This window comes from Triturus cristatus, chromosome 12, assembly GCF_964204655.1.
Source record: "Triturus cristatus chromosome 12, aTriCri1.1, whole genome shotgun sequence".
Lineage (NCBI taxonomy): Eukaryota > Metazoa > Chordata > Amphibia > Caudata > Salamandridae > Triturus > Triturus cristatus.
In genome coordinates this window covers 515,576,492-515,603,950 of record NC_140595.1, presented here as the reverse complement: position 1 = coordinate 515,603,950, position 27,459 = coordinate 515,576,492, and the positions used below count along the sequence as shown (strand labels likewise).

At 54.1% G+C, this 27,459-nt stretch overlaps 1 protein-coding gene across 7 annotated transcripts in view; it reads right to left on the bottom strand.

The window, feature by feature from the left end:
* The window catches only part of CHD9 (chromodomain helicase DNA binding protein 9), a 1,905,864-nt gene that overhangs the window by 94,126 nt on the left and 1,784,279 nt on the right, over window positions 1-27,459 (bottom strand). The gene's annotated exons all lie outside the window — the stretch shown is intronic.

Here is a 27,459-nt window from a genome sequence, read left to right as displayed (position 1 = left end):
TACTTACCCTACATGCTGTTCATGGCATGTGGAAGTGTAGATTCTCCTGCCATCTAGTGTTGTCTCAGATGTGTACAGCTTGTTTTTCGTCAAAGAAGTCTTTCGAGTCACAAGGTCACGACGTATAGGCACTGCTCCTATGACTTATCATGCTCATGGGCATTGGCTCCATTGTTTGATGGAAATGGAACACAGAAGTGACAAAAGATGACCATGCGAGAGAATGTTGAAATGAAAAGGAAAGCATTTGCAACAACCGAAGGCTTTCAGGGAGGTGGATGTGTACATGTGAATCTACAGCACTACATACCAGATGTATGTTTACAGGGTAAGTAACATTTTCTATTTGTGGCATGTGTAGCTGTAGATGCACATGATCTGCATTGACTGTAAATCGGTTATCCCCTTAGAGGTGGTTAGCCAGAAGATGTTGCAGAGGATTGAAAAAGAGTACCTAGTACACTCTGGCTCACTTGAGTTGGTTGACGCGCAAGTATATGCACACAGTAGTGTTTGGTAAACGTGAATGGAGTAGACCAGGTAGCTGCCTTACAAATGTCAGCTACTGGTATTGGTTTCGACATACAAGGTGGGAGAGCTTGAGGTCAAGAGCTTTGGTCACCCTATTCTTGACTATGAAGTAAGAAGTGCTCTCGCAGGCAGGACCAGAGAGAGAGAGGAGGCCCAAAAAGGCCAAGGAGGCAGCTTTCTGGCGTATAGAATGTAGCCATGGGGGTAGGAGGGAGTTCAAATGTCTGATTCAGGTGAAAAAGGCAGAGAAACGTAGGCAGAAATTTTGAATTGGTTTAAAGTACCTTTATGTCAGTGTGGTGCTTGGATCTCACTCACACACCCGAGAGTGATTAAGACTAGAAAGGCTAACTTCCATGAGAAAAACTGTAGGAGCACTTATGACTAGGCTCAGAAGTGGGACAAATTAGTATAGTGAGGACTACATTGAGTTTCCAGGATGTTCTGGTAGCAACCTGGGCAGATAACCCTCTTATGTGCCTCCATAAAAGCCTTAATGACTGGGACTGTGAATAATGAAGGGTGCTCCCTATTCTGGAGGTATGCTGTCACTGTAGCCAAATGGAAGTGTAAGCCAGGCCGGAGCGTTGCAAGTGAAACAGGTAGCAGGCAATGTCTTGCACTGCTGGTTTGAGTGGACTGAAGTGTTTGGGTAAGCAGTAGCGGACAAACCTTTTCCACTATGGAGCAAAGGTTGAGCTGCTTAGGGTTCAGGGTGCCCGACTGTTCCCTGGTGTTGAGTGAGTAGAACCAGTCGGATGGGAAGCTTCTCATGAGAGGCTACAGATAACCCTAGAAGGGTTAACGAGGGTTGTCTGGCTCCATGTGGGAGCCAAAAGATGATAGTGAGGGATGTCTGCCATACCTCCGGACCACACATGGAAGATGTGAGAGGCGGAGAAGCACAGGTAAATATTCCTGACCAGTTCATACATAATGCATTGCCCATGGACTGTGAGTGGGGAAACCTAAAGGCAAAGTTTGGGCATTTGTTGTTTGACAATTGTGAACAGATATACGTTGGGGAACGCCCAATTTTGAAAGCATGAGAGCAGGATTTGGCGGGTGGAGTTCTCATTCGTGGACTGGTTGCTGCATCCTGCTAAGCAGGTCTGCAAAGTTGTTGTCTGCTCCCGGAAGGTATTCTGCTGTACATTGTGGTGGATTGCCAAACGCATAAATGTTATGCACCAGTGTTGAGAGCTCAGGAGAATGTGTGTCCCCTTGTTTCTGAAGGAAGTACATGACAGTCATGCTGTCTGTCATGGTCAAGACAGTTTTGTGATGAACGTGGCAGAAGAAATCTTTGAGAGCCAGCTGTACAGCCTAAAGTTCCAGATAATTGACGTGGAAGGTCTGTTGAAGGGGTGTTCACATACCTTGAGCAGTTGAATCTTTGAAATGCACTCCCTACCCCGTGAGAGATGCATCCGTAGTGATAGCCACTTGGGGAATTGGGTCTATAAACTGTCTGCCCTGCAACATGTTTGTAGGAGAGTGGGGTCTGCTTTCTATGTTCACCCCCACTTTTTGCTTTTGCTTCACTGGTTTTCGACTTAGATGTGGCTGTGGGCCTGCTAATCATACCCACAGCCCAGATGTTCTCTCTCTAAATTCATACTATGTACTTTAGGTACATAACCCAATTGGTAAGGATCACCTTCTAGGGCCCTGTACAGTGTACCTTAGGTACCCAGGGCATAGGTGTACCCTAGACCTACCAGGGGCTGCAGCATGTATTATGCCACCCCTGACTGGCCTTCCATTATGACACAACTGGCTGATCACTCAGCTGGGGCAAGGTCGTGTAATCACCCCTTGCTTAGGTGTAGTATTCCAATACCTACCTTATATATAGACACATGTGTACCTATCAGTCACTCCTATGGCAGGCCTTAACAATCCTGAAGGCAGAGTGCTTGGTAACATGTGAGATGGTGCTCTAGCATGAGCTGAGCCTGTCTGCAGCTTTCGGAACCATGTCCTTATAGCTGTTCTATGATATCGCCTACCATATACTCTTAAAGTGCCTTATAATCCTTGCGGTTATAGTAACTATGGTTTGGCTTTATCAAAACATGTTGTGTAAGGTGTCTAACACATTGGAATACTACCCCCACACCATTTCTGGCGATGAGGATAGTATTCCCCCCTTCTAGAGGGAGAAGACATGTTGAAGACCTACTACCCGGTTAAAGTTAACCAGAGCCCCAGCATCACAAAATGGATGCTGCTGCCACAGACACAAGTCTGACCTCCTGCTGCTGGGAGTCCTTCCAGCGAGGGAGGCTTGGACAATAGGTTTCCTGCCTTGGGTGGTGCTAGCACCACCCTAGACAGGCCTTAGTGTATTGGGGCAGGGAGGAATGAATGAAACGAGACACTGCCTGGGGCACACAAGGTGTCCCATGCATAGTCCAGTTCAAACCGGTGCTGGGGCACTCCAGCCCCAGTCCTGGTGCGAAACTGGACAAAGGGAAGGGGGTGTAACCACCCCCCTCCCTGGTCCCACCCATAGGAGGGACCTAGCAGGTAACCCAGCCCCCCAGATTAGTATAAGAGTGGGAGCTGAGTCCCTAGGACTTTGGATTATCCTGATATGAAACTTGAACAGAAACTCTGGTCCTTCGACATTCGACTACGGAAGAAGACTGAAGAATCTCCCTTGTGGCCAAGGAGTGGCCACCCTGTGCAAACAGGCACCATCAAGCGACCTGCCGTTTGCTTTGCCCGAAGTTCTACGAGGAACCGACTGCAGAGCCCGACCAGCGTCTTGACTTCCAGACTTCTCCGACCCTGATCCACATCCACAGCAATGCTGAGATCCGTGGAGGCGACGAGGGACGTGGGACCGGCTACCTGGGAAAATTGGCTACTTGCTTCCAGCGCAGCTTCTGAGGCATCCTCGAAGTTGTGCTCTGGGGATTGAGAAGCGCCAACCCCGAGCACCATCTGCACCGAAGATCAGCCCTCCTCGAGTTCTGCGTGGGGCCCTTCTGCATTTTCCTGCTCGACGCGTCTGTCCGGTTGCTTGCCCGTTGGCTACTGACCTCTGCGACGACGAACCTGTGGCTTTCCACCGCTGGTTTGGCTCCTCCAGACTGGCCCTTGCTTCCCTGTGAAAGAGAAGCACCTCAGGCCTTCCTGGTCTGCAACAGAAGCGAATCCTTCATTCTGCGTGGGTTGCGCTTGCCAAGACTTGTTGTGTCCCATCTCGACATCGACGCCGCCGACAGCAAGAGCCCTCGTGGGACAGCTCACCTCCTGGTTCTGGTCGTCCTCGACGCCTCCTGGTACCCGTGGCTGCTGCGACAAGCTTCACCTCTTCACCTGCATCTTCACGACATCGCCTGGTTCCTTCCCGGCTCCTGGCTGGTGACCTAGACTCTGTCCCCTCTGCTTGCAGGTATCCTCCTTGTTGATTCCATCCTTGGAATCCACCGGAAACTCTTCACTGACTGCCTGTCAGCAACTTTTCTTCAGGCATCCATAGGAGTAGATGACGAAACCCGAAGCAAGTTCACACCTATGCACCCGCAGCCCGTGGGCTAGGTAACTGGAGTACTCCGGTGCTCACAAGGGTATTGACTATCCTAGTGTCTAGTTTCCAAGTCTCTAACTCCTAGTTCCTTCCGAAGTGTCCTAAAACTCTTAATTTCTAAATACTACTATTTCTATCGACTTTAACGCATTACGCGTGAGTGTTTCCACTCTGCACCTGAATCCCGTGGGCCTCCCACTGCCTAGCAACTGATAGGATAGTGTAGCCCCAGCGATTACCTAGGCCTAGGCCTAACCTGTGTTTGTGACAGTGGTTCTTATACCACTTACTTAGTATATGGTTTGCGTGGCCCCTAGGGCCTAACTGTATTACTTACCTGTGTGACTTATGTATGCTTAAATAAGACTGTGTTGTACTTACCTCGAATCTCATAAAGAGTGCTGAGGGTATTGTGACTAGAATAAATACATTCTATTTTTATAATATATCTGGTGTGGTGTCCTTTCATTTGGTATTCAAGGGGTTGCAAATGGTATAACAGCTGGCTTCACATGCCATACAGAGTTTAGCCTAAGACTGCTCTTGTCCATGCTACCACTAGGATAGCTGGTCTATAAGGTTGACTTTACAACCAATCACCATAAGGGTTGTTTGGACTAATACAAGGTGTACACTAGAATTAGTGACATCATATATCAGGCAAACTTCTCACAATGTTGTTCCACCACTGCAGAGCGTGATGGACCCACGTCTGGGAATTACCGGCGCACTCAGGGTGAGAAAGCAAAAGACACACAGTTGATTGACGGAATGCAGAACAAATCAAAACATTCACCCCCAGTCCAGAGATCTGGGATAAATCCATCATTCTTTTGCTCTGTATGTTCTGCATTCTGTCCATCAATTGTTGTTTTTGCATTTGTCACCCCGAGTGGGACAGGTGTGCCCAGACATGGGTCCTGTGCTCTCCATGTCACTGGAGTCAAGCTATCCTGGCTGATGAGGACTGAGGCACAAGTTACTTACCTTCGGTAACGATATATCTGTAAGAAACATTAGTTAGTTAGATTACTTACCTTAGAATATCCCCAGGCGTCAGGCTGGATCCGGAAAGATTTTTCGTCAGCAGTACCCCTGCGCGTCGGTAGGTGTCGTCTGCGGCTCCGCATCGGTCGTCGTGATCGCTGGGATGACGTCGAAGTACTTAGACGCCGCCCTCGCGCGCTGACGTCAGTTCTGTACATAGCTATCCATGCCAGGAACGCAGAGCCATGCAAGAAACCAACACTGGTGCCATGAAACTAGGGCCCTGAAAGGGATTACCTTAACCCGAGATATCGGTTCGCAGAACGGGGAGGATGGGTGGGGCGGTAAGGAATCTAACTAACTAATGTTTCTTACAGATATATCGCTATCGAAGGTAAGTAACTTATTCATCTGAAAGAAACACGTTAGTTAGATTCCTTACCTTAGAATAGATACCCCAGCAATACCAACCCCGGTGGTGGGTCTGCGAACCGAGATCAAACCAGGAAGTCCTGGAGAACGGAACAGCCAAAGAAGCCGTCTCTCTGGACTTGGCTGTCCAGGTAGTAATGCCTGGCAAACGTGTGTAGCGAGGCCCACGTTGCTGCCTGACAAATGTCCTGCAGAGGGACTCCCCGTCCCAAGGCAGTAGTAGCCGCTGTGGCCCGAGTCGAATGGGCCCTTAGCCCCACAGGAGGGTCTTTCTTAGTCAAGGAATAACAGATCTTAATGCACAAAACGACCCCCGAGAGATGGTTCGCTTGTGCACTGCCCGCCCCTTCTTAGCGCCCACGTAGCCAACGAAGAGTTGGTCGTCCACCCGTAACTGTTTTGTGCGATCCAGATAAAAGGAGAGTGCACGTTTTGGGTCCAGACTGTGGAGCCTCTCTTCCTCTTTCGAGGGATGCGGAGGTGGGAAGAAGGTGGGTAGGGTAATGGACTGCCCGATGTGAAAGGCCGTAACCACCTTAGGAAGAAAAGAAGGGCGAGTCCTCAGAACAACCTTGTCTGGATGGACAGAGAGGAAAGGAGGTTTAGAAGAAAGAGCCTGGCGCTCACTCACTCTTCTGGCAGAGGTGATGGCAACCAGGAAAGCAGTCTTGAGAGTCAGAAGACGAAGAGGACAGTTATGAAGTGGCTCAAAGGGAGCGCACATCAGATAAGTTAACACCAGATTCAAGTCCCACTGAGGCATTACAAAGGGAACAGGAGGGAACATGTGAGTAATGCCTTTCAAGAATCTATTGACAACAGGGGAATTGAAAAGAGAAGGCTGATCAGGAAGCCTCAAGAAGGCTGAAACAGTTGAAAAATATCCCTTGATGGTGCCCAGAGCAGAGCCCTGCTGGGCCAGGGAAAGAAGAAAGAGGAGAACCTCAGAAAGAGGGGCGGAAAGGGGATCCACAGCCTTTGCTGTGCACCATGCCACAAATTTGTTCCACCTGCAGGCGTATACCGTTTTAGTGGAGGGATGCCTGGCTGCCAGAATGACATCACAGACTTCAGGAGGCAATTTAAATGGCATCAACTGCCGCCGCTCAATCTCCACGCATGGAGGTGGAGGCTGGACAGGTTCGGGTGGAGGACCGTCCCCTGCTGCTGCGACAGAAGGTCCTCCCGAAGAGGCAGTAGAATGGGGGGATCGATTGACTGAGAAGCTCGGGATACCAGTATCTTCGTGCCCAATCCGGAGCAACAAGGATGACTTGGGCCCGGTCACGCCTGATCTTCTTCAGCACTCTGGGCAGAAGTGGTATAGGTGGAAAGGCGTATAACAGACCGCAACTCCACTCGCGATGAAAAGCGTTTCCGAGCGAGTGCCGCCTTGGAAATTCCAACGCACAGAACTGCTGACATTGCGCGTTCTCTTCGGTGGCGAATAGATCTAACCAAGGCTCTCCCCACTGCCGAAAGAGGCCTTGCGCCACGTCCGAGTTCAGACGCCATTCGTGATCCATCATGCAGAGGCGGCTGAGTTCGTCAGCTCTGGCGTTCAGAGAGCCCGCCATATGTTGAACCACCAGCGTGATGCCCTGATGTTCCAGCCATGCCCAGAGGCGCAGAGCCTCCTGACAATGTCCACGACCCCGCCCTGTTTGTTGCAATACCACATGGCGGTGGTGTTGTCCGTGAACACCTGCACCACACTTCCCCGGACAGAGGGAAGGAATGCCTTCAGTGCAAGTCGGATCGCCCTCAGCTCCAGAAGGTTGATATGGAGCCGGGACTCCGCCGGAGACCAGAGGCCTCTGATCTCTGCCTCTCCGATGTGGCCCCCCCCCCCCCATCCCAGGAGGGACGCATCCGTCACTACTACATACTCCGGTTGGGGGTAGGGAGAGGGATCTGCCACTGACCCAATCGCGGTTCGTGAGCCACCACTGCAACTGTCTTGCAGTGCCCTCCGAGATCAGGACACGGTCGGCCAGGCTGCCCCGATGTTGGACCCACTGAAACTTCAGGTCCCACTGCAGAGCCCGCATTCGCCATCTGGCGTGATGCACCAACAGGATGCAGGAGGCCATCAGACCCAGAAGCCGCAGCACCAACCTGACTGAAACCAGAGATAGAGGCCGGAAAATGGGAATCAGAGCCTGAATATCCCGGACCCGCTGTTCCGGCTGATAGGCCCAGAACTGCGCCGAGTCCAGAACCGCTCCAAGGAAGAGGAGCTTCTGGGAGGGACTCAGATGCGACTTCGGCACGTTGATGGAGAAACCCAGCAAATGCAGGAGGTCGGCCGTAGTCTGGAGGTGGGAGACGACTGCCTGGGGGCGAGCCCGCCTTCAACAACCAGTCGTCGAGGTAGGGGAAGACTGGAACCCCTAATCTGCGCAGATGAGCTGCGACCACCGCCATCACTTTCGGGAGCACTGGTGAGGCCGAAGGGGAGCACGGTAAACTGAAAATGCTCCTGGCCCACCGTGAACCGCAGGTAATGCCGGTGGGCTGGCAGGACGGGGATGTGGAAATAAGCATCCTGCAAGTCCAATGCTACCATCCAGTCTCCAGGGTCTAGGGCAGCCAGAACCTGAGCTAAGGTGAGCATCTTGAACCTCTCCTTCCGGAGGAAGGCGTTGATGCTCCTGAGGTCCAAGATAGGGCATAGGCCCCCTTTGCCCTTCTTGAGAACCAGAAAGTAGTGGGAATAACAACCACGGCCTACTTCTGGACCAGGAACGTGCTCGATGGCCCCCTTGGCCAAGAGGGCCGAAACTTCCTCCTGCAGAAGATTCAAGTGATCCCCCAACATGCAGTGGTACTGCGGTGGCATGGCTGGAGGGGTCGCCTCGAAGGGGAGGGAGTAGCCCCTTCAGACGATTTGCAGAACCCACCTGTCCGCCGTAATGGAACGCCAGTGGAGCAGGTGATGGCGAACTCCGCCTCCCACTGGCATGGAAAGGGCCTGAAAGCACGGACTAGGAGAGCTTTGAGGCGGATGCTGCTAGGGACGTTGTCCCCCTGTACCGCCTCGGCGGAATCCACGTCCGCGACTGCGTGGAGGTTGGTTCTGCGGTCGGTGGCTAGGCGGATGTGAGGGGGCGCCCCTTCCTTGGTCACGAAAGGGGCGAAAAGCGGAAGCATGCGGGCGTGGGGCCGAAAGACCCAAGGACTTGGCCGTAGCCCTGGAGTCCTTGAAGTGCACCAGCGCACTATCCGCTTTGTCGCCAAAAAGACGTCTGCCATCGAAGGGCATGTCCATGAGAGTGCTCTGGACATCCCCAGAAAAACTCGTGGACCGCAACCAGGCGTGGCAGCGAAGTACCACTGTGGTCGACATTGCCCGACCTAGCGAGTCCGTAGTGTCCAGTCCACATCTAATTGCATGCCGTGCTGCATCCCGACCATCGGCAAGAGCCTGGGCGAGCCGTGTCCGGGCCTCCTCCGGGCACTGGGGCAGCACGTCCTCCACCGTATCCCACAGGGAGTGGGAGTAACGGTCCAAGAGACAAGCGGTATTAATAGAACGCAATCCCAAACTAAGGGAAGAGAACAGCTTTTTACCAAACTGTTCTAGTCTCTTGGATTCCTAATCCGGGGAAGCGGACGGGAAGGAGGACTGGGAAGTAGAGGCCTGGATAACCAGGCTCTCGGGTGTGGGGTGCATGGACAGAAAACTGGGATTGTCCGGTGCAGGGCGGTGGCGCCGGGCCACGTCCCTGTCCACAGGATGTACTGTGGAGGGCTTGGACCAGGTGCCCTTCAGAACGTCCACCAGTGCTTCATTAAACTGCAGCAGAGGCTCCGAGGAGCTTGCTGACGGTTGGAGCACTTCAGTGAGGAGGTTAGTCCTTACGGCCACAGCAGGAAGCTCCAGCCCAAGGGCTTCGGCCGCCTTGCATAGCACCACAGAGAATGCAGCACCTTCCTCCGAAGCCACGGTCGGAGGAGAGATGAAGCCAGTGTCAGGGGAGGTATCCAGACCACTGGCATCCCCCAGCTCGTCTGCCCAGTCCTGTGATAACTGACCCTGCCGGGTCAGAGAGTCCTCAGACCCCTCCCAGTCGTCACCGTCATCTGATTCCTGGTAGACAGGAGGAAAGATCGGAGCCGGGCGGAAGATGACATTTCCACCCATCGGCGTCGGATGCGGCGCCGGATGGCGCCGCTCTGACGCCGGGCCCGGACCGGGACTGAACTGGGGAACGGCGCCAGGGGGTGGTACCGGAGTCTGCGCCAGCGGAGGGGTCGTGAGGTTGACTGGCGCCGACTGGGATCCAGGCCAGGATCCCGCGGGGACCTGCAGCGTCGGGACTGGAGTCGGCGCCGGGGCCGGTGCTGCCGGCTCGCTAGGCCTCCCTGTCGAGCCTGCGGGGCCCGAAGGCGCACCTGCAGGCGTCGACGGCGGAGCCAGGGTCCTCATGGCCGAGAGGAAGGCACTGACCTCCGCCGGAGTCGCGTCGGTCCCAGGGACTGGCGGGTATGGGGACGGACGCGACTCCGACGGAGCCGCGCGGGTGGTACCACCCGATCCCTCAGCCGAGTCGCGCGGGGGGAGCCCGAAGAGCGATGTTGTTTTTTGGACTTCTTACCATGCTTCGACTTACCCGAAAACTTGGATCCCAACGAGTGGTGGTGATGGCTGCCGACTGCCGGAGCTCGAGTAGCTTGCGGGACCGCTCCCGCCTAGTCTTCGAAGTCAAGGCCCGGCAGTCGGGGCACGACTCGGCATCGTGGTCGGGCCCCAGGCAGTAAAGGCACTTGTGGTGATGAACAAGTTACTTAACTTCAGTAACGATGTATCTGTAAGAAACATTAGTTAGTTAGATTCCTCACCTTAGAATATCCCCAGGCGTCAGGCTGGATCCGGAAAGATTTTTGTAGCAATACCCGTTGCGCGTCGGTAGGCGTCGTCTGCGGCTCCGCGTCCGTCGTCGGCGTCGTGCGCCGGAATGACGTCGGAGTACTTAGACGCCGCCCTCACGCGCTGACGTCAGTTCTTATACATAGCTTTCCGTGCCAGGGACGCTGAGCCATGCAAGAGACCGACACTGGTGCCGAAAAATCTAGGGCCCTGAAAGGGAGAACCTTAACCCTAGATGTCGGTTCGCAGAACGGGGAGAATGGGTGGGTTGGTGAGGAATCTAACTAACTAATGTTTCTTACAGATACATCGTTACCGAAGGTAAGTAACTTGTTCATCTGAAAGAAACACGTTAATTAGATTCCTCACCTTAGAATAGATACCCCAGCAATACCAACCCCGGAGGTGGGTCTGCGAACCAAGATCACACCAGAAAGTCCTGGAGAACCGAACGGCCAAAGCGGCCATCTCTCCGGACTTGGCTGTCCAGGCAATAGTGCTTGGCAAACGTGTGCAGTGAAGCCCACGTCGCCGCCTGACAGATGTCCTGCAAGGGGGCTCCCCGTCCCAGGGCAGTTGTCGCCGCTGTGGCCCGGGTGGAATGGACTCTCAGCCCAAAAGGAGGGACCTTTTTCGCCAAGGAATAGCAGAGTTTAATACACAACACAACGCATCGCGAGATGGTCCGTTTGTGCACAGCTTTACCCTTCTTAGCACCTACATATCCAACAAAAAGTTGGTCGTCCACCCGGAACTGTTTTGTGCGGTCCAAATAAAAGGACAGCGCAAGTTTTGGGTCCAGACGGTGGAGCCTCTCTTCATCTTTTGAAGGATGCGAAGGCGGAAAGAAGGTGGGCAGCGTGACAGATTGCCCGATGTGAAAGGGAGTCACGACTTTAGGAAGAAAAGAAGGACGGGTACAGAGGACAACCTTATCCGGATGAACCGAAATGAAGGGAGGCTTAGCTGACAGAGCCTGGAGCTCACTCATCCGCCTAGCGGAGGGGATAGCCACCAGGAAGGCAGTTTTCAGAGTCAGTTCGACGAATGGGACAGTTGTGAAGGGGCTCAAAGGGAGCGCACATCAGAAAAGTGAGAACAAGGTTCAAGTCCCACTGAGACAATTTCGAATGGAACAGAGGGAACATATGAGTAAAGCCCTTAAGAAAACGTGAAACAGGGGACTTGAAAAGAGAAGGCTGATCAGGAAGCCTTAAGAAAGCAGAGATTGCAGCAAGATAACCCTTCAAGGTGCCCAGAGCAGAGCCCTGCTGGGCTAAAGAAAGAAGAAAGAGGAGAACCTCAGAAAGAGGGGCAGGAACGGGATCCACAGCCTTTGGTGTGCACCATGCCACAAATTTGTTCCACTGGCAGGCGTATACTGTCGTTGTGGAGGGACGCCTGGCTGCCAGAATGACATCACAGACTTCAGGAGGCAAGCCAAATGGCACCAACTGTCGCCGCTCAATCTCCATGCATGGAGGTGGAGGCTGGACAGGTTCGGGTGGAGGACTGTCCCCTGCTGCTGCGACAGAAGGTCCTCCTGAAGAGGCAGTCGTATCGGGGGATCGATGGACATATTGAGTAGCTCGGGATACCAGTACCTTCGTGCCCAATCCGGAGCCACCAAGATGACTTGGGCCCGGTCGCGCCTGATCTTCTTCAGCACTCTGGGCAGAAGTGGTATAGGCGGAAAGGCGTACAACAGACCGCAACTCCACTCGCGACGAAAAGCGTCTCCGAGCGAGTGCCGCCTTGGAAATTCCAACGCGCAATACTGCTGACATTGCACGTTCTCTTCGGTGGCGAATAGATCTAACCAAGGCTCTCCCCACTGCCGAAAGAGACCTTGCGCCACGTCCGTGTTCAGACGCCATTCGTGATCCATCATGCACCGGCGGCTGAGTTCGTCTGCTCTGGCGTTCAGAGAGCCCGCCAGATGTTGAACCATCAAGGTGATGCCCTGATGTTCCAGCCATGTCCAGAGGCGCAGAGCCTCCTGACAAAGGGTCCACGACCCCACCCCGCCCTGTTTGTTGCAATACCACATGGTGGTGGTGTTGTCCATGAACACCTGCACGACTCTTTCCCGGACAGAGGGAAGGAAGGCTTTCAGTGCAAGTCGGATCGCCCTCAGCTCCAATAAGTTGATATGGAGCCGAGTCTCTGCCGGAGACCAGAGTCCTCTGATCTCCGCCTCTCCCATATGGCCCCCCCATCCCAGGAGGGATGCATCCGTCACTACGACATGCTCCGGTTGGGGTAGGGAGAGGGATTTGCTGCTGACCCAATCGCGATTCGTGAGCCACCACTGCAGCTGGTTCGCAGTGCCCTCCGAGATCAAGACATGGTCGGACAGGTTGCCTCGATGCTCGGCCCACTAAAACTTCAGGTCCCACTGCAGAGCCCGCATCCGCCACCTGGCGTGAGGTACCAACAGGATGCAGGAGGCCATCAGCCCCAGAAGCCGCAGCACCAACCTGACCGAAACCCAGGACAGAGGCGGAAGATGGAAATCAGGGCCTGAATGTCCCGGACCCGCTGTTCCGGCGGATAGACCCGGAACTGCGTCGAATCGAGAACCGCCCCAATGAAAAGGAGCTTCTAGGAGGGACTCTGGTGCGACTTCGGCACATTGATGGAGAACCCGAGCGAGTGCAGAGGGTCGGCCGTAGTCTGGAGGTGGGAGACGACGTGCTGGGGCGAGCCCGCCTTCAACAGCCAGTCGTCGAGATAGGGGAAGACTGGAACCCCTGATCTGAGCAGATGAGCTGCGACCACCGCCATCACTTTCGTGAACACCCGAGGGGCACTGGTGAGGCCGAAGGGGAGCACGGTGAAGTGAAAGTGCTCCTGACCCACCGTGAACCGCAGGTAACACCGGTGGGCCGGCAGGACGGGGATGTGGAAATAAGCGTCCTGCAAGTCCAACGCTACCATCCAGTCTCCAGGGTCTAGGGCAGCCAGAACCTGAGCTAAAGTGAGCATCTTGAACCGGTCCTTCCGGAGGAAGGAGTTCATGCTCCTGAGGTCCAAGATCGGGCATAGGCCCCCTTTGCCCTTCTTGGGAACCAGAAAGTAGTGGGAATAACAACCACGACCTACTTCTGGACCAGGAACGCGCTTGACGGCCTCTTTGGCCAAGAGGGCCGAAACTTCCTCTCATATCAGATGCAAATGATCCCCCGACATACGGTGGTTCAGCGGTGGCATGGCTGGAGGGGTAGTCTCGAAGGGGAGGGAGTAGCCCCTTCGGACGATTTGCAGCACCCACCTGTCCGACGTGATGGAGCGCCAGTGGAGCAGGTGATGGCAAACTCCGCCGCCCACTGGCGTTGAATGGGGCTGAAAGCTCGGACTAGGAGGGCTTTGAGGCGGATGCTGCCGGGGTGGATGTGGACTGACCGGCACGTTGACCTCCTGTACCGCCTCGGCGGAATCCACGTACGCGACCGCGCGCAGGTTGGTTCTGCGGCCGGTGGCTGGGCGGATGTGGGGAGGCGCCTGTAGGAAGGGTGTAGTGAAGCCTGAAACTATGGATCACTACACACAAACAGGGAGTAGTGGGGAGGAAGAAAAGTCTCCCTCTCCACAGACATTAGAAAAAGGTCAGCCTCCTCAGGGATCTGACCTCACCCCTTGAGAAGGAACTGCCCCAGAGGTAGCCAGGCCTGGCCTGGCAGAGCCTCTGATATCAGTGGCCCCTTCCAAGGTGGGACCCAGTCTGGTGCAGGTAGCCTGCCTCTCTCTACCCTGCCTCAGTCAGCCCAGGGTTGCAGAGGTCAGGGAGGCCAGTGGACCCCAGGAGGGCCCCTGTCCACAAGAACCCCCCCATCAAAAGAATGAGGATGGCCTGGCTAGTAGCCCTAGCCAGGTGATGGTTAAAAACATTCCTGAGGGATCTCCTTTACAGGTAGTTAGGGACCTCCCCCAGAGGGATTCTGTTGGGCACAGGCAAACATGGGACCTTAGGGCCCCAAACCTGACCTGTCCCTCCAGTAAGCCCACAAAAGGGACACAGCCTCCAGCTTTAGGTAGCCAGAGGCTGACCCTGCGAGCACAGTGCAACTCAGTGAAAGAAAGAAAGGCATCCCTGGTGGAGGATGATTGGAGGAAGCTGAGGCCTCACTTTGAGGACACTCACTTCAGTACTCCATCTCAACACCAGCCTTTTACTTTGCAAAGACACACCAAAGGTAGAGATTCCCTATGGTGGAGACCCTATGATACCTTTAGGGTGAGGGATTGCTTAGTGGACCATGAGACAGGGGGTAACCATGCCAGTGCTGGTTCTTCCTTATATGGCCACTTAGGCAATAGAGGCTTACCTTGTCAAGGCCAGCCTTATCTCCTTTCGTTTGGGGGGGGGGGTTGTGTAGGAAGGTGGATATCGGACTATGGTTACCCCCAACTTTTTGCCTAGTGTCTAGCTGGTTTTTCGACTTAGTTGGCCTGAGATCCTGCCATTCAGGGTCTCAGGCTGTCTGCTCTCTCTTTAAAATGGACTCCATGTACCCTAGGTACATACCCAATTGGTAAGGATCACCTTATTGGACCCTGTACAGTGTACCCTAGGTACCCAGGGCATAGGTGTACCCTAGGCCTCCCAGGGGCTGCAGCATGTATTATGCCACCCCTGGTCTGGCCTTCCAATCAGACACAACTGGCTGATCACTCAGCTGGGGCAAGGTTGTGTAATCACCCCTTGCTTAGATATAGTATACCTATATCTACCTTATATATAGACACATGTGTACCTATCAGCCACTCCTATGGCAGGACTTAACAATCCTGGAGGCAGAGTGCTTGGTAACATGTGAGATGGTGCTCTAGCATGAGCTGAGCCTGTCTGCAGCTTTCGGAACCATGTCCTTATAGCTGTTCTATGATATCGCCTACCATATACTCTTAAGTACCTTATAATCCTCGCGGTTATGGTAACTATGGTTTGGCTTTATCAAAACATGTCGTGTAAGGTGTCTAACACTTTGGAATACTACCCCCACACCATTTCTGGCGATGAGGATAGTATTCCCCCCTTCTAGAGGGAGAAGACCTGTTGAAGACCTACTACCCGGTTAAAGTTAACCAGAGCCCCAGCATCACAAAATGGATGCTGCTGCCACAGACACAAGTCTGACCTCCTGCTGCTGGGAGTCCTTCCAGCGAGGGAGGCTTGGACAATAGGTTTCCTGCCTTGGGAGGTGCTAGCACCACCCTAGACAGGGCTTAGAGTATTGGGGCAGGGAGGGATGAAAGAAACGAGACACTGCCTGGGGCACACAAGGTGTCCCATGCATAGTCCGGTTCAAACCGGTGCTAGGGCACTCCAGCCCCAGTCCTGGCGCGAAACTGGACAAAGGGAAGGGGGTGTAACCAATCCTCTCCCTGGTCCCACCCATAGGAGGGACCTAGCAGGTAACCCAGCCCCCCAGATTAGTATAAGAGTGGGAGCTGAGTCCCTGGGACTTTGGATTATCCTGAACTGAAAAAAGACACGAAACGCTGGACCTTCGACATTCGACAAAGAAGACTGAAGAATCTCCCTTGTGGCCTAGGAGTGGCCACCCTGTGCAAACAGGCACCAACAAGCGACCTACCGTTTGCTTTGCCCAAGTTCTACGAGGAACCGACTGCAGAGCCCGACCAGCGCCTTGACCTCCAGACTTCTCTGACCCTGATCCACATCCACAGCCAAGCTGAGATCCGTGGAGGCGACGAGAGACGTGGGGCCGGCTACCTGGGAAAATTGGCGAGTAGCTTCCAGCGCAGCTTCTGAGGCATTCTCGAAGTTGTGCTCTGGGGATTGAGAAGCCCCAACCCCGAGCACCATCTGCACCGAAGATCAGCCCTCCACACTCCACGAGTTCTGCGTGGGGCCCTTCTGCATTTTCCTGCTCGACGCGTCTGTCCGGTTGCTTGTCCGTTGGCTAGTAGCCTCAGTGACGACAAACCCTTGACTTTACACCGCTGGATTGGCTCCTCCAGACTGGCCCTTGCTTCCCTGTGAAAGAGAAGCACCTTAGACCTTCCTGGTCTGCACCTGAAGCGAATTTCCCATTCCGCGTGGGTTGCCTTTGCCAAGGCTTGTTGACTCCAATCGGGACGTCGACTCCGCCATCAGCAAGATCCTTCGTGGGACAGCTCGTACCCTGGTTCTGGTCGTCCTCGACACCTCCTGGTCCACGCAGCTGCAGAGACAAGCTTCAAGACATCACCTGTGTTCTGCACGACATCGCCTGGTTCCTTCCTGGTTCCACACGGTCACTGGCTAGTGACCCAGACTTTGTCCCCTCTGCTTGCAGGTGTTCTTCCTTCAAGATCCACCCTTGGATCCACCGGACATCTTCCTCCTGGCCGCCTGCCAGCATCTGTTCTTCAAGCATCCATAGGATCCAGCGACGACACCCGACACATCTTCACACCTATGCACCCGTCTCCTGTGGGTGAGGTAACACGAGTACTCCGCTCCAGTGGATATTGACTATCCAAGTGTCTAAGTCTCTAGTTGCTTCCTCCTAGTTACTTCGAAAGTGTCCTTATTCTTCCTATTTCTAATTACTACATTCCCATTGACTTTAATGTAACCCGCGTGTGTGTTTTCACACTGCACACGCTTCCCGTGGGCCTCCCACTTCCTAACTATTGGTAGGATAGTGTAGCCCCAGCGATTCCCTAGGCCTACTCCCTGTTCGTGACGTGGTACTTATACCACTTTCTTAGTATATGGTTTGCGTGGCCCCTGGGCCGAACTGTATTTTTCCTGTGTAACTTAACGTATGCTACTTAAGAGATTGTTGTGCTTAGACCTCTGAACTCATAAAGAGTGCTGAGGGTATATGTTAGAATAAATACATTCTAATTTTATATATATATGGTGTGGTGTCCTTTCATTTGGTATTCAAGGGATTATAATGGTATAACAGCTGACTTCACATGCCATACAGAGTTTAGCCTAAGACTGCTCTTGTCCATGCTACCACTAGGATAGCTGGTCTATAAGGTTGACTTTACAACCAATCACCATAAGGGTTGTTTGGACTGATACAAGGTGTACACTAGAACTAGTGACATCATGTATCAGGCCAACTTCTCACACGCCTTTCTTGGGGATGAGAAAGTACAGGGAGTACACCCCTTTTCCGCATTGTGGCAGAACAGGCTCTATGGCCCCTTTGAGTAATAGTGCATCCACTTCCTTCTGGAGCTAGTGCTCTGTGCAGAGGGGGAGTAGAATGCTGAGGGTTAAGTATCAAGTTCCAGGAAGTAGCCCTGCTCTACAATCGAAAGAACCCATTGGTCTGCGGTGATGTTTTGCTATTGCATGAGGAACTGCTGCAATATTACCCAGACATGTGTGTAATGTGGTTGAGGGAAAGGGAGAGGAAGACATTGATTGGTGGGAGCAGCTCCCTTTGCCGCACCTTTTCTGCCCCTGCCCTTGTGGTTATATTTCCTCTATAGGTACCTCTGGATAACTGTGGGAGGTTTTGCTGCTGCTGCCGTTGCCTCTCGTATGAGGTAGAAGCCTCTGGGAAGTTTTCCTTGGCACTGCCATTTAACTGTTAGCGACGAAAGAAGCCATAGGGACTGAAGAGGCCCCATTACTTTGGCTGTGCACGTCTTGATTTTCTACAGCATTTGATCAACCTGTGGCCCGAAGAGGTGCTCCCCATCAAAAGAAAAGTTGTTCAGATGCTGCTGGATTTCAATATCAAAGACAGAGACACATAGCCAGGCATGTCAGTGAATGAGAAAGCTAGCGTTAATACCCCTTGCGGCAGTGTCAGCTGCATCCAGAGCACAGCTAATTGGCATGTCAAAGATGGTATGGCCATCCGCTGTGAGCTCTTGATCCATGAAGTAGTGGACCAGGTCTCCCATCTCCTCCCACTGTGCTCGGTCACACCTAGAGAGTAGGCTGACTGAGTTGAAGATGCACCACTGCATGGCAGATTGAGTGGACATCCATTTGCACACTGTATCACTTATTTTCTTTGCCAGGTGGTGGGGTGTCCTCAGTACCATGCCCATTTGCAGGTGGAATGCACGACCAGATAATCTGGTGGGAGCAGTCCTCTCATATAAAGCAGGTCCGAAGGGTAAGCATTATACTTTTTGTCAACCCTGGGCGTAACTACCCAGGCTTTAATACGGTCTTTAAAGACATCCTGATTGGATTTTAACACACCTTTAGAGATGGATGTACGAGTTACTTACCTTCGGTAACAATGTATCTGGTAGAGATGATTCTAGCCGCAGATTCCTTCAAGTAGAATTATCCCCAGGCGTGAGACTGGATCCGGAAACTTTTTGCCACAGCATCCCTGCGCGCCGGGGGTGGGGCGACATCACGCGACTCCACCCAGGCGTCGTCCACGTACGTGACGTCAACGAGGTCACATAAGACCTGCCCCGGCGCGCCCACGTCAGTTTTCTTCAGAGAACTTTTCCGCACCACAATGCGGAATCACCAGATAAAAAACTGTAAGAGCATGTGTGCGAAGAGCAGAAAAGTTGGAAAGAAACGGTGACTAACACCACCACCAGGGTAGTGCCAACACCGCAGACCCCAAGGGCGGGAAAGAAGAACAAGTAGAAACCTGCGCAGCCACTCTGCCCGCACAGACAACCTCCCATCCCTGTGCCCCGAAGGGAAGAACAGGCATAGAAGTCATGGGACACGTAGGAAGCCCACCCCCCTCATCCTGAGCAAGGAAGGGGGCCAGTCCCAAGACAGACAGGGACAACAAACCACCAAGCCACCCCAACCTAGAGGGCAACCACCCACAAGGGCAAGACCTGGCCAGAGGACACTCAAACCAGAGGACAGCATTGGAAGGAAGGGAGGACAAGGATAGAAGCAATCCCGCCCCCCCCCCCCCAAACCTTGAGTAGCCAGAGCAGCAGGACACCAGCGCACTGAAACCCCATCCTCCAAAGAACCAAGGGAGGAATAAACCACCAAAACACACAAGATGATGGACGGAATGTTGCACAATGGCAAAACACTCACCCCCAGTCACAGTTCTGGGTTTAATCCATCCTTATTTTGCTCACCACACCACCCCAGTTCACCGGTCCTAGGAAGCTTGTTTCCGGTCCAGGGAAGGCATGGCTTGGCAGTTCGGGCTGGACTGTTCCCATGAGGCACAGGGTCAGACTGATTTGCATATGGCCATGTCTGAACTGGGGTGGCAGAGTGGGCTAAAGAATGGTGATGGATCAAACCCAGATCTGTTGACTGGGTGTGAGTGTTTGATTGGTTCTGATGCTCCGTCCATCACCACCCCCTTTTGTAGGAATAAACCACCCACAGAGCCACCCGTCAAGAACAAGGAAGGCACTCACAGGAGACACAGCCGCCCACCGGGAGGCGAGTACCGAAGCCCAACCCAAGGATCCTCGCAGAATAGGGGAGGAAGGGCGGCCGTGAAGGAATCTTGCTACGGTGCCCAAATTCAGGAAGGCTCGCACCGGCGGTCGCCGCTTTTCGGTCAAAGCCGCCACTGCTTGGAACTCACTCCCTCTCAGTCTACGCCTGGAACACTCCTACATGGTCTTCCGTAGGAAACTTAAAACCCTCCTGTTCCCCAAATAAGACACGCCCTCCTCCTCCTTCAGGATCTTTATAGGTTGAATAGCGCGGGGATGCCTACGGGTCACCAGGCGCTCTAGAAATCGCAAAATAAAATAAATAAATAATAATGTGGCTAGAATCATATCTACCAGATACGTCGTTACCGAAGGTAAGTAACTCGTACATCTGATAGAGACTACTAGCCGCAGATTCCTTCACATAGAATAGATACCCTAGCAATACCCCTCGGGGAGGAGGGTCTGCGAAAGGACCCCACCAGCCAATGCAGAACCGAGGGCCCCACAGGGGACCAGATCTGTGGACAGGTAGAACCTCGCCCCTGCCGGGCCAAGGGAATCTCCACAAGCAGAACCCCACCGACCCCAAGGGGATGTAGGAGGGAAAGAAGGCTCGTACACTCACAGCAGAGGAAGCAAGGGCCGAGAGGCCGAAGCACCTCACTCCCCCACAAAGCAGCATAGCTTCCGTCGAATGCCAAGACAGGAAGACGGAAGAATAAGCAGCCGCCTAGAGAGCTCAAGGAAACTAGGGAGAAGAAGGCGAGCCCACTCCAGATGGAGAGCAGCCTGTCAGTCAGAAGAATGCCGGCAGTTAAGGCCAGAACCACGAAGAAAAGCCAGAGGCCCCAAAAAGAACAAGTAGGCAACGCCTGGCAAGGGACATCCCAGACCGCAGAACGGAAGCAGGGAGAGAAGGAGAGGCCTGGGCCACCACCACGAGTGGCCGTACACACGAACTCAGGAAGCAAAAGCAACCTACGTAAACACCAAGGAGAACAGGTACCAAGCCATATATGACAGCTACCATAACCCCACATAGGGCACGTGAAGTCCCAAAATATGGGAACCCTCTTTGGAAGAACTTCCGCAGCAGAGGAAGAAACAAAAGAACCACTGGGAAAAAAGGACACTGCTACAGGCTTGACAGCAGCCCAAGCAAAGCAGAAGGCCCAATCTCAGGGCCAAGTCTGCGCAACAACTCCTGCAGAACTCACACACAACAACAGGGGCCGTCCAGCAGCCAACAATGCCAAAGTCCCAAGGAAGGACGTAAATGTCCAGAAAAACATGCTCCACAACCATAACCGCCGGCCTAGAAAGACCTAAAAGCAACCCTAACTCAGAAGTCACTGAGGAGGGGACGGAGGAGGACGGAGCCCTGCCAAGAGCCTCTGGATGGCGGAGTCGGCAGGGGGATGAAACAACAGACTGCTATCAAATGGGAGATCAATTAGCCGAATGAGGAAACCATGGCCCGGCCCAGCACCTCTGAGATGTCCAGAGCGGAGCGGAGAATAAACGACGCAACCTCCAGGCCATCCAATGCATGGTGCCGCAAATCCACCTGAGCAGACTCCTGGGAGGCTGCAGAACCCAGAGACTCAGTAGAGTCCTACAAACAGGAGGAGGCCCTAGCCAGCACACACAAGGTGTTAAGGGCCCACAGGGCAGCGCTGGTCGAGGTGAAAATGTTGCATCCCCAAGTGTCCAGCCAGCGGGCCTCTCTGGACGGCAGAGCCAACAGGGGCGGCAGGGAGGGAAAAGCAGTCCGCAGAAGGGGACTGGCAGCTGAGGGGTGAATGGACAGGCACGCCGGGCCACGCGGCGTCGGAAAGTGCCGATGCAGAAGATGCGGAGGCACCGGGTCAGCTGAGGCAGGACGCCTCCAAGCCCCTGTCAAGGCAGAAAGGAGCAAACCTTCAAAGTGAAGCTAAATTTCCTTCCCACCAGATGGTCCAACAGATGGTCCGCCGGAAAGTGAGCCACCGGGTCATCCATGCATAGGATGCCCACCGCCGTGGACACCACGTGAGTGAAGGCCGCATCCATAGGGCCCCGTGGTGGAGAAAGCAACTCCTCTGTGGGCGACGGCTGGAAACTAAGGCGGCCGTCCCCGAGGCCAAGCGGGGCGGGCAAGGGCCAGACCTGGAAGTCAGGAGCCGAAGAATGAGGGACCTGCACCTCTTCTGATGAACACCCCTGCCTCAGAAAGGGCGGGGAGCCACCCTTCGACACCGGTGAAAAAGACACCACATGGCGACCTGTCTCCGGTGAGGACGACACCAAAATACAGCCTGCCTCCGGAGAAGAAGGATCGTTCGAAGACGAATCCGCGGTACGACCCCTCTGCGGAGTCCGCCGCTTGAGGCAGGACACCAGCGCCACACGGCATCGCCGGGCAAGGGACCTCCAAGTCATCCCTCACCAGAGACCGGAGTAGAGCTAGAGCCGCACTGGCCCCGTAGGGGGGGGGGATCGGGATGGGCCCGGGGAGGGGCCCGAAGCCCTCCGCGGCCCAGAATGAGGCGAAGGTCACCCGGCAACCCCTGTGGCAGCGCCAGGGAAGATGCAACCTCCGAATCGCCCTCCAACGAGGCAGCCACCTGGGAGGAGGTACGAGAGGGGCCCGGAGAAGGACGAGGGGTCTGCCCTCGACCCGGAGTGGGATGAGGAGTGGCCACTGACCCCTGGTACTCCGTAGCGGCGTCACCTCGGCCTTAGACAGGACCACCCCGCCAAGGGACCGAGAGGGGCTCGGGATACGACCCGAGCCCCAGCGACCTCCCGCGACACCACAGGGACCCCCGCGGGGGTTTGCGGCGAGAGAGATAGACCGTGGCCTGAAGGAGGTGCCCCAGAGGAGCCGCACCACAACAGCACCACATCCTCCAAGCCTGGATCGGCGCCGGGCCGGAACCACCGGCAGCGCCGCGGAGGGCCCTGCGCGAGGCGAGGGATCCACCGACGCCCGAGGAGGGGCAGGAGGAGACGCCAGCGAGGCCTGCAAAGCCGTCGCGTAAGTCTCCATCTGGACTCTCGATGCCTCAACACCGGGAAACGATGGAAAGGATGACACATGGGGCTGCATCAGCCGCGGAGTCCACGGTAGGTCGAGAACCAGCCCCCGGGGACGAACTGCGACCCTAACCCACCGGGGAGCGACGCTCACGTGACCTCGGAGAAAGGCGAGGACGACTACCACGGCCGGACCTGAAGCTGTCCGCCGAAGCAGACCGAGGGGAGGACGTCGACCTGGAGAGACGCGCTGAGAGAAGTTTCATTCGCCACTCCCGCCACAACTTCAACTTTTGGCACGCCGCACAATCTGAGGTGCCGTGATCCTCCTCCAAACACCACATGCAAATGAGGTGAGGGTCCGTCGCCGACATAAGACACCCACGAAGGCATTCGCACACTGTTCCCACCAAAAAAGAATGGAAGAAAGGGGGGGCCTTAAACAGGCCCGCCGCAAGGCACGGATTCACGTTGCACGCGGAAAAGGAAAAAACTGACGTGGGCATGCCGGGGTGGGTCTTATGTGACCTCGCTGACGTCACGTACACGGATGACGCCTGGGCGGAGTCGCGTGATGTCGCCCCGCCCCCGGCGTGCAAGGATGCTGTGGCAAAAAGTTTCCGGATCCAGTCCCACGCCTGGGGATAATTCTACGTGAAGGAATCTGCGGCTAGTAGTCTCTAACAGATACGTATTGCTTTGAGTGTGTGAGAGCGCTTCCACTAAGAAGTTAACCTCCTGGAGCTCCGGGCCATATGGGACATCATATGGATAATTGGGATCTAAGGGACTACTCTTCCCATAGGAGGAATCTAGGAACCCTTTTGGCGAGGATCGCATAGGTGGCCTATGAGGTGGCTTCAGTTGGAGGGGGTAGGTTGTTTGGGTGGAGGACGAGGAGGAATATTTAGGAGGAGGAAGAATGAGAGGATATAGGGCTGACGCCTGGCTCAATGCTTCTTCACATGGGAGGTGGTAGCTTTAGTGCAAGTTGGTCCTTGAAGGTAAACTTCATCTTATGAGGAAATGTCCTGCACCTTCAATGGCAGTTTGGCAGAAATCTTACTCGTTTGCAGGTGATTTAACAGTCTCTTCCTACTGTTGAGCTCCTCCTGGAGGCGCTATAGAATGGGGGCGTCAAAATCCGCGGTGCTGCCGGAAAAATGCGGCATTGATGGATGATTTGACGGCAACAGCTGTTTTAGCATTGAAGCAGGTCTGGATGTCAAATGTTGCTTTGGCTCCAAACAGCTATTCTGCGTCGGCAGCGAGAAACCGGAGGCATCAAGGGCACAGCCAGATCGAGAAAGGCCAGATCTTATGTGGCTGTTTCAGTACTGAGGTTTGAGTCGGCATTGGCTCTGAAGCCTTGTGTCAGTGCCGGCCATGGCTGGGATGCAGTTGTGGCCCAGAAGGCTGTTGAGGTTGTGCTGGGCTCGACACCCAAACCCCTGTGAGTAGGTGGGATAAAACAAATGTTTTTGGTGCTGAGACAGTACTCACAGTTGATGTCTTCGGACGTTGGCCCGGTGGGACCAGAAGGCAGAGCAGTGCCACACGGAGTCGACTCGGAACTTAAAAATGGAGCCGATGCTCATGAGTATGTGTAGTTATAGATTTCTTACCTTTACCCCATAGCATCAGACTGAATCTGGAGATTTTTTCTTTAGCAGTACCCCTGCGAGTTGGTAGGTGGCATCGGTCGACTCCACGTCCGTTGTTGGCGTCGTGGTCCCAGGAATGGCGTTGCGATGTCTACTTAGACGCCGCCCCTGCGCGCTGACGTTAGTTCTGACAAGACTTTACACGCCAGAAGCGCAGAGCCATGCAAGACACTGACCACTGATGCAAATAACTAAGGCCCTGGAAGGGGAACCCATATCCCTAGAAGTCAGTTCGCAGAACGTGGAGGATGGGTGGGGCGGTAAGGAATCTATAACTAAATAGGTCTCTTACAGTTACATCGTTACCGAAGGTAAATAACTTGTTCATCTGAAAGAGACTGTAGTTATAGATTCCTTACCTTTAGAATAGATACCACAGCAATGCCAACCTAGAAGGTGGGTCTGCGAACCAAGATCACACCAGAAAGTCCTGGAGAACAGAACAGGCAAAGTAGCAGTCTCTCTGGACCTGGCTGTCCAGGCAATAATGCTTAGTGAACGCATGCACAGATGCCCACGTGGCCGCCTGACAGATGTCAAGGAGTGGAACTCCACGACCCACAGCAGTAGTAGCTGTTGTCGCCCAGGTGGAGCGAACACGCAGTTCCACTGGGGCTTTCTTCTTTGCCAAGGAGTAGCAGATTTTAATGCATAGGACAACCCATCGCGAGATGGTGCGTTTTTGCACAGCCCGACCTTTCTTGGCCCCCACCTATCCAACAAAGAGTTGATTGTCCACCCAGAATTCTTTTGTGCGGTTGAGATAGGACAGGGCACGTCTTGGGTACAGAGGGTGGAGGCTCTCCTCCTCCTTGGAAGAGTGCAGAGGTGGAAAGGTGGTGAGCAAAGTGTTGGTCTGTCCTATGTGGAAAGAGGTAATCACTTTGGGAAGAAAAGAGGGCCAAGTGTGAAGGACTACTTTGTCCGGATGAACAGCAAGAAAAGGAGGTTTGGAAGACAAAGCCTGAAGCTAACTCACTGTGCGAGCAGAGGTCATGGCAACAAAGAAAGCTGTCTTCAGAGCGAGGAGCCTGGGAGGACAGTTGTGAAGAGGCTCAAAGGGAGCAAACATAAAATAGGTCAAGACCGGGTTCAAGTCCCACAAGGGCATTATGAACGGAGAAGGAGGAAAGAGATGAGTAATGTACTTTAGAAATCTATTTACAATAGGGGAATTGAAAAGAGAAGGCTGATCAGGAAGGCGAAGAAAGACCGATATGGCCGAAAGGTAGCCTTTAACAGTGCCCAGGGCATAGCCCTGCTGGGCCAAGGAAAGTATATACAAGAGAACCTCCGAAAGAGGGGCAGAAAGGGGATCTTCAGCCTTTGATGTGCACCATGCCACAAACTTGTTCCATCTGCAGGCGTACACTGTCTTAGTGGAGGGACGCCTGGCTGACAAGATAACATTGCAGACTTCAGGTGGAAGGTCAAAAGCAGTCAACTGTTGCCACTCAATCTCAATGGAAGGAGGTGGAGCCTTGACAGGCTCGGGTGGAGGACCCTCCCCTGCTGTTGCGACATTAGATTCCTCCTGAAGAGGCAGTCTGATCGGAGGATCGATGGCCATGCTCAAGAGCTCTGGGTACCAGACTCTTCGTGCCCAGTCCGGAGTCACAAGAAAGACTTGGACCCGGTCGCGCTTGATCTTTACAGCAGTCTGGGCAGAAGAGGTACAGGTGGAATGGCGTTCAGGAGGCCACAGAGCCACTCGCGATGAAAAGCGTTGCCGAGCGCACGCCGACTCGTAAATTTCAACGCGCAGAATTGCTGACATTGTACGTTCTCTTTGGTGGTGAACAGATCTAACCAAGGCTCTTCCCCACCGCTGAAATACTTTGCACCACCTACAAGAGAAGACGCCATTCGTGATCCACCAGGCACCAGCGGCTGAGTTCATCCGCCCTGGCGTTCAGAAAACCTACCAGATGTTGAACCACCAGGGACATGCCCTGATGTACCAGCCATGTACCGAGACGAAGATCCTCTTGACATAGGGTCCATGAACCCACCCCACCCTGCTTATTGCAGTACCACATTGTGGTGGTGTTGTCTGTGAACACATGCACCACCTTCTCTTTGAGAGAGGGAAGGAATGCCTTCAGTGCCAGACGAATCAGCCGGAGCTCCAGCAGGTTGATATGGAACCCAGACTCCGCCGGAGACCAGACACCTCTGATCTCAGACTCTCCCAGATGACCGCCCCATCCCAGGAGTGGCGTATCTGTCACCACTGTGAGGTCTGGTTGGGGAAGGGAGAGGGATCTGCCTCTGACCCAATGCTGGTTCATTAGCCACCACTGCAGTTGCCGCGCAGATCTGGACGTAGTCAGAAAGATTTCTCCTGATGCGGTGCCCACTGGAACTTCAGGACTGCAGAGCCTGCATATGCCACTGGCATGATCCACCAGTAGGATGCAGTAGGCCATGAGGCCCAGTAGCCTCAGAGTCATTCCCACCGAAATCCAGGATAGAGGCGGAAACATTGGTATTATAGCCTGAATATCCTGGACTCACTGCTTGGGAGGATAAGCCCGAAACTGGGCTGTATCCAGAACTGCTCCGATGAAAAGGAGCTTCTGAGAGGGAGTCAGGTGTGACTTTGGCACGTTGATAGTGAACCCCAGCGAGTGCAGGAGCCCTGCTGTAGTCTGGAGGCGGGAGACGACAGACTTCAACAGCCAGTCTTCGAGATAAGGGAAGACTGGAACCCTTGATCTGCGCAGATGAGTTGCGACCACCGCCATCACCTTCGGGAACACCCGAGGGGCACTGGTAAGGCCAAAGGGAAGCACTGAAAATGGTAGGTAACGCCTGTGGGCTGGTAGAACAGGGATATGGAAGTATGCGTCCTGCAAGTCCAATGCTACCATCCAGTCTCCGGGGTCTTGGGCAGACAGGACCTGAGCCAATGTGAGCATCTTGAACTTCTCTTTCCGGAGGAAACAGTTGATGGCAGTGAGGTCTAAGATAGGACACCGGCCTTTGTCCTTCTTGGGTACCAGAAAGTAGTGGGAGTAGCAACCATGACCTAC